Source organism: Hipposideros armiger, unplaced genomic scaffold (assembly GCF_001890085.2).
Source record: "Hipposideros armiger isolate ML-2016 unplaced genomic scaffold, ASM189008v1 scaffold_142, whole genome shotgun sequence".
NCBI lineage: Eukaryota > Metazoa > Chordata > Mammalia > Chiroptera > Hipposideridae > Hipposideros > Hipposideros armiger.
In genome coordinates, this window is record NW_017731492.1 from 2,123,302 (window position 1) to 2,131,044 (window position 7,743).

General features: G+C 36.6%; 1 long non-coding RNA gene across 1 annotated transcript in view; it reads left to right on the forward strand.

Annotated features, from left to right (window-relative positions):
* LOC109386958 (uncharacterized) overlaps nt 1–7,743 on the forward strand; it is a 34,304-nt gene that overhangs the window by 22,261 nt on the left and 4,300 nt on the right. The window contains exon 3 of the long non-coding RNA XR_002124875.1: nt 3,865–3,970. This is a non-coding gene — a long non-coding RNA (uncharacterized LOC109386958). The remainder of the gene's footprint in view (nt 1–3,864; nt 3,971–7,743) is intronic.

Consider the following 7,743-nt stretch of genomic DNA (forward strand, 5'->3'; position numbering starts at 1 on the left):
TGTAGTAAAATATAAAATTTGACTCAATATCTATAGTGTCAAGGAAGTTTGTTTAAGGCAGAATTTTCTTTAGAAGATGTCTGCTGGCATCATTACATGAAAAAAAAAATCCTAAATAAGTATATGTGAAAATTTATAAGAAATACAAAGCATACATTTATTGCTTCCAATAGTAAGGAGATCTTGACAAATAGTTGCTGGTGTTCAGAAATGCTTCAGGTCAGGGAACGGAAGACTAAATCTATTTCTAAATCTATTTCGTTCTCTCTAGAACATTATACCCTCTTGAAATATATTTGATAGGTCAATGACCAGTCCTTGTTCCTTTGCCAGAAATATGTTTCTGGCAATGGTGTGCAATTCTTGGCCTTGCTCTGATGCTATTTTTTGGCCTTTGACTACAAATGTTTAAGTTTGGAAGTCAATGATGCTTTACAATGATGCTTTTCCTGGCCTGGTGATATATCATTTTTATATATTTCATCATGGGAATATGTGCGCATTCAAGAGATTTAAGTTTCTGAACAATGAATGTAACTCTTGAGTATAAATGTAATATTTTGGTGGTATTAATAAAATGTTTTCAAGGATACCTGGATGCTAGGTGAACTTTTTGAGGCCACATTATTAGGTATGGAGTTATCTGACTCTACATGAACCACCTTGTTTCTGGTGTACTATGTACCTCCTAATATCTCTTCCAGGCTCTGGACTTTTTCACATTTTTCTTTAGGACTGAGAGTGTTTTAGGAGAGAAATGTCCATGACACGATCGCTGTTCCCATATCTGTCCCAGATTGCTAGCACAGGCACTGCCATGCTTCAAGGAACTCATTTAGGATCAATATATAAAAATGAGCTTACTGTCTTTAAAATGACATATGCTCATTATATACAAAACTCTCATGTGACAGTAAAGCACAAAGAAGAAAATAAAAATGTAACTACAATCCCATCACCAGAGAAAACATCTGACAGTGTGGTGAACGTTCTCCAGCCATTTCTCTCTGCACATCTACACAGTTGTAGACAAGTGCAATTTTACATAAACGAAATCACACTGCACATGCTATTCAAAAACATGCTTCTTTTCAGTCAATGATTTGTCCCAGGCATCTTTCCATTTCCATCAATGCAGAGCTACTTTTTGTTTTATAGGCTGCAGTGTATTCCACTGAATCCATGCACCATTATTTACTTAAATTCCAGTCTGTTTCTGAATTTCTACTATTGTAAGCAAAGCATCCTTCAACTACATCTATTCTCACTTAAAATCATTTATTTCTTTTGGATTAATTCTTACATGTGAGATTTTGGGTCGTTTTTATGCATAGTGACAAACTCTCTTCTAGAACTATTGTACAATTTTACATTCTCACCAATAGGACATTAAAGTAGCCATTTCCTGAAACCATCTAAAACTCTGAATGTTATTAACCTTTTAATATTTGTCAAATGGACCCAAAAATAATATTTCATTAATATGTTATTTGGCTAGTCCTTCATTCCTAGTAAGGTTAATTATCTCCTGTTTATTCGTCATTTGAATTTTTTCTCTTTATAAATTTCCTGTTCATATTCATTCACCACTTTTCATTTGTTTTTTCCCCATACATGTGTATATTTTTTAAATTTTTTTAGCCCTTTATTATCTATCATGTTGCAAAACATTTTCCCAATTTATCTTCTGATTGTCTCCCTTCTTTTTGGTAAGTTGTATTTACTTTTTGTTTGGGTGCTTACCACACAAAAGCTTAAAGAGTCAAAATTATCAGTCTTATCCTTTTTGGTTCCTGGATTTTTGTTGCATAGTTTAAAAAGGCCTACCGTATCCCAAAAGGAAAAATGTTTATCCATTCTTTTCTTCTAGAATTTTCAATGTTTCATCTGTCACACATCTGTCATCCATCTAAAAGGTATTTACGTGTGAGGAGGTGAAATCTCAACCTGTTTTGTTTTTTCCAAATGATGGACCTATTGTCCCAAATCCTCACAGGATGATCGTTTTTTAAAAGCCACTTATTTAAAATACTACCTTTATCATATAAATTAATATGTATGACTATATCCAGCATAGTGATTAAAGCATTGTTTTTTGAGTCAGACCTCAATAAAATTTTATCATTTTCTTGATTTCTTGTTAAGGTTTTCTAATGTAGTTTACATTTTTGTTGCTGTTGAAATTGATGTGTCATCTGTCAATATATTTTATAACTAGGTATTTTTTTATCTATAAGCCAACTATTAATTTTGTATATATATCAGCTGCAAAATTATACTTTTGGTGCTTCAGCTCCCGCTCTTATTTGAATCTTTGGTTAATATATTAGTGGCCCCTCTATTTTACTCCAGACTTTAATGAATTCAGGAAATAGTCATCTAATTCTACTTCACTAAGTGTTTTCATTGGAAGTGGATGTTAAATTTTATTAAATGCATTTTTTGGCATCAATCAAGGTGATCATATAGTTTCTCTGCTTTGACTTATAAATATGGTGAATTATATTAGTAGTTTTTTAAAGCTATAAGCTACATTTGCATTTCTGGAATAAATCCCACTTGGTCGTGGAGTTGCAGTCTTTTAATGTACTTCTGGCTTCTATTCAAGATATGCAACACTATTTTTGCATTTATAATTTGATTGTAAACAATGTATCTTAACAGTCCCACCATTTTTTAGTCCTACTTCAAATGGTAATTTCGAAGTCAATTCATTTAAAATATCATTATGTGTTATCAAATGAAACTACTGTCACGTGTGAATTCACCCCTAGAGAGTGAGTCTATATGAATTTGCTTAAATAGTTTAATGACATTAAAACTTTGAAACCATAGGTGATACCCAGGAGAATTGAAACATGTGGCCACACAAAAAAAGTGTTCACAAAAGTCCATAATATTATTCATAATAGCCAAAAACTGGAAACAATCCAAATGTTCACCAATTGATGGCTGGATAAACAAAATGTGTAATATACGTACAATGGAATATTATTCAGAAATAAAAAGAAATCAAGTACTTATACATGCTATGATGTAAACAAAAATCTTAAAAACATTATGCTAAATGAAAGAAGCCAGTCACAAAGAGCCACATGTTGTAGTTCCATTTATATGAAATGTCCAGAATAAGTAAACCCATAGACACAGAAAGTAGATTAGTGGTTACCAGGGACTAGGGGAAGTAGGAGATGAGAAGTGACTACTGATGGGTACAGGTTTCTTTTTAGGGTGATGAAAATGCTCTGAAATTACATAGTGGAGATAGTTATAGAACTCTGTGACTATGCTAAATATTATTGAATTGTTCACTTCAAAAGGCTGAATTTCATAATATGTGAATTATATCTCAATAAAGTTTTTTTTTTTTAATTATATGAGGGAAAAGTATTGAAGCCACAGATGGGAAGCAATTATTTACTCCTTTTTTTTCTCTTTCCATGGACTAGCCTAGGAATTTTGAAAACCCCTATTAAAAACTTGCTTTCCTGTAAAAGGAGCAAAGAACACTCTAAATCTCTTGACAAACACAGACTGAGAAATTTATAAGGTTTCCAACCATCAGCCATAGGCCTGGACTAATTTAATTGTAGGTAGTTTAATTTTTCTGGTCTATTAAACGTTGCTCACAAAGGGCTTTTACATTTTAGAAGATGTAAATGTTAAACACATTTGCACAAACCCAGCTGATTTTCTGTGTCTTTCTGCTCCTGGTACACAGGTCATGACAAATCTGCTGAGAGTGGGCTGGTGGCTGGAGGGGCAAGTGGGACAGATAACACAAAGCATAAAAGGAGGGAGGGGTATAGGAGAACCGTGACATGTTTATCAGAGAAGCGTGCTCTAATCCATACTTTTTTCCAGGCTTTCTACCCTTCTTGGAAAGGCTACTGCCCCTGTTATCAGACCCCAGAGCCATCCGGAAGCACCTGATCCTCACTGCAATCCCTGAGAGGCCACATCAACTCATGTGAGTCACCAATCAAGACCCACGTTATCCTTTTGTTGTTGTTGTCTAAAGGGCCGTGTTGCTGCACACCATCAGTCAGTCTAGTCTAGGACTCTTTCAGGAAAATGTAATCAAGTCTGTGTTTAAAACTTCATTGCCAATTCAGGAAGGTATGCTAATGAACACTGGCTAATTTGGAAATTATAGTTCTGTAGGGTGCAGTACCACCGATTTTAATCCTCTCACAGGAAAAACATCTACCACTGTGTTTGCCCTCACCTGCAATCACTGTAGATGCAGCCATACGTCTTTGAGAAACTTGGATTTAATTTCTGAAATACCATTTTAAAGTGTTTTATTATCTAATAGTTGTTAGGGCCGGGTATCTACATGAGAGATATGCTTTGAGAAACAAATAACACGTGGAAAATGTTTGCTTTTTATAAACAGTACAGTACTATACTACTAATGCTTCTACTACTACTGCTACTGCTACTAGTAGTATTAGTACTAGTGCTAGTACTAGTAGTAGAATAATAATTATGTAGGGCTAGACATGTCCTTGTCCAATACACTTGGAATCTATTATTCAAACCAAAAAAAGAGGGATAGGATTCCTGATAATCAATCTAATAAGGGGTAGCTGGAGCATTTATTGTAATAACAAGTATCCCAGAAGGGGGAAATGTTATAAAATAGCTCTTCAAGGATGATATCACTATTTAGTCACTATTAGTGGGCAAAAGTTTTAAGAATTTTTCCTATAGTGGCAGTTCCTCAAAAAGTTAATCAGAATAACCATATGATCCAGCAATTCCACTCCTAGGTATACACCTGAAATAAATGAAAACAGAGACTCAAATACTGGGAGTGCCAAAAAAAATGTATGCAAGTGGACACTTTGGTCAGCGTTGCTCAAGCAGTAGCTCACCGTAATCAGAAGTGTCTGGACGCTGATGGGAACCACTTTGAGCACCTTTTGTAATTAGAGAAGTTAAACATGACTTGTATTCATCTTTTGTTATCGGTGTATATTGAGTATTATCATTGTAATGCAGTTCTCCTTTCTTAAAATTTGTATACTTTTTTTGGCACCCTCTGGTATGAGAATGTTCACAGTAGTGTTACTCACAACAGACAAACGGAGGAAACAACCCAGATGTCCATGAGAATGAATAAACAAAATGTGGTATATAATGCAATGGGATAGTATTCATCTGTAGCAAGGAATGAAATTCAGATACATGCCACAACATGGATGAAAGTTGAAAATATTGTGCTAGGTGAAATAAGCCAGACACGGAAAGCACAACTATTTTATAACTCCGCTTAGATAAGGTTCCTAGAACATGCAAAATTATAGAGACAGAAAGTAAAATCAAGGTTACCGGGGGCTGGGTGCAGAAGGGAATGAGGTGTTATTGTTTAATGGATACAGATATTCTGGTTGGAAAGATGAAAAAGTTCTAGAAGTGCATAGTGGTCATGGTTGCATAACATTGTGAATGTACTTAAAACCACTGAATTGTACACTTAAAAATGACTAAATGGTAAATTTTATGTGTATGTTACCATAATTTAAAAAATCACAAGTGTGAGAGAGAGAGAGAGAGAGAGAGAGAGAGAGAGAGAGAGAGAGAGAGAGAGAGATTGATTCAGAAGTAGTAAGTGAGGCCGCCTCGCTAACACTTGCCAGAGTTGGGATTTAAACCCCCTCCAACTGACCCCAGAGCAGGAGCTTCCTGCATTCCTCCTACTGTCTCCATCCTCTGGCCATCAGAGCTGAAACAAGGCAGAGAGGCGCCTTCTTTGACCTCAGCAGGGAGTGAGGACATCAGGCGACTCAAATTTTTTGAGGCTCTGTGCATGACTGCAGATGGCCAGGGAAAGTGTAACAAATTTTGATTTTGGGGTTACAAATCAATTTTAACAAATAGGCAAATTCACCAATTCGGAATCTGCAAATACTGAGGATCGAATGCATTTATGAAATGTTTAAGCTTGGCAGGTATAGGAAGTGATTTTCAAAGAGATAGGTACAGATTTGGGTAAGGTACACACTCTAATTCTGGCTTTCTTTGAATAGACACTTCTTCAACATACCTGAAAAACATACCTAGCAATTGTTTACACTCTTTCGTGCATATAGGAATCGCCTGGGGAGTGTGTTAAAATGCAGAACATGGACCCCAGCAGAGAGATTCCAGTGACTTAGGATTGACCCAGGAATCTTCGTTTTTAAAAGCAGGCTCAGGTGATTCTGACAAATTTTGGAATGAAAATATGTAGAAATTCTAAATCTGGGTCTGCCAGTTGTCAATGCACCATAGCCAAAGACCACCAGTAACACATCTGTAAGTCAATCAAATTTGGGTTTATGGGCTGGGCTCATTGCAATCATGTAGACCACACACCATGGGGGAGACCAGAGGGCACGTCATGAAGAAAGCATTAGAAGGAACTTTTTATGGGAATTCGGCTTGTGTTAGATGTTTTGAAGGTGGGTTAAAGAAAACAGGCATTTGCCATGGGTTGGGTGCTATCGGGAAGTAAGAACAATTCTATGATGGAGTATCTTAATCATTTTTATCTAGGATACAGGAGGAATGAAATGGGGCTACAGCTGTAATTGGTAAAGAACCAGGAGTTACTCTGCTAGGAGAGAGGGCATTTGATCATTTTTATAGCCTTGCTTTTGTTGAGTTCAGACTCAATAACAGACTGGTCTTGTTTTCATTTCACTTCATCACCGACACAGAGTGACCTCATCTAATATTGGTGCTCTGAGACATTGTGCTCAACAGGAGAACATGATGGCCTAGCTACTAGTGCCAAGGCCAGTTGGTAGTATCAGGTCAGCTCCCAGCAGTTAAGAGTTGCATTTTTCTTTCTCAATCTTAGATATCGGTTGTTTGTCTCATCCCCTCCTTCTTCCAAGGTCATGTCACCCTCCCTTGTCCCATTTTTGCCAATGTTTTACCAGATTCAAGTTCAGCACTGTAGACACTGGGATGAACAGCCGTTACTCACTGTTCCTTTCACAGTCAGCTTGTGTAATATGTAGCGTAGTAAAAAGATGTGGATTTAAGAAAGCCAAATCAGGGGCGGCCGGTTAGCTCAGTTGGTTAGAGTACAGTGCTCATAACACGAAGGTTGTTGGTTTGATCCCCACATGGGCCATTGAGCTGCACCCTCCACAACTAGAATGAAACAACTACTTGACTTGGAGCTGATTGGCTCTGGAAAAACACATTGTTCCCCAATAAATTTTTTTTTTTAAGCCAAAACATGTAGTTTAGATTTTTCTTAGGATGGTCAAATTCGGTTTTCCACTGGTTCTGAGTCTGTCTTGGACAGGATGGCTAAAGCCAATGGGCTTGCTTGACATTGCAAATGGTAAGACCTGAATCTTTGTAAATGGAGTGATGTTTGCCATAAATATGCTAATTATTGCCAACTATAAATGCTTAGCTTCTCAGAATGCTTTGTTCAGAATTTAGGGAGTAGAAATGTCAAATCAAGCATTTACTTTATAAAAAATATGATTTTCCCATTGAAAATATTTGTGTCCTTATCATACATTTGGGCAATGTTCCCCATTCCTCCATCAAAAAATGTTAATAAAACTATTTTTTAAGATTTTTATTGGGGAATTGGGGGGATGGGAACAGTGCTGGGGAATTGGGGGAAGGGGAACAGACAAGTTGCTGTGGTTTTGTTCTTCACTCTAGTTGTGGAGGATGTTGCTTCACTGGCCCAAGTTGGCACCATCATTGCGCTCTTTCCGGGCGAGG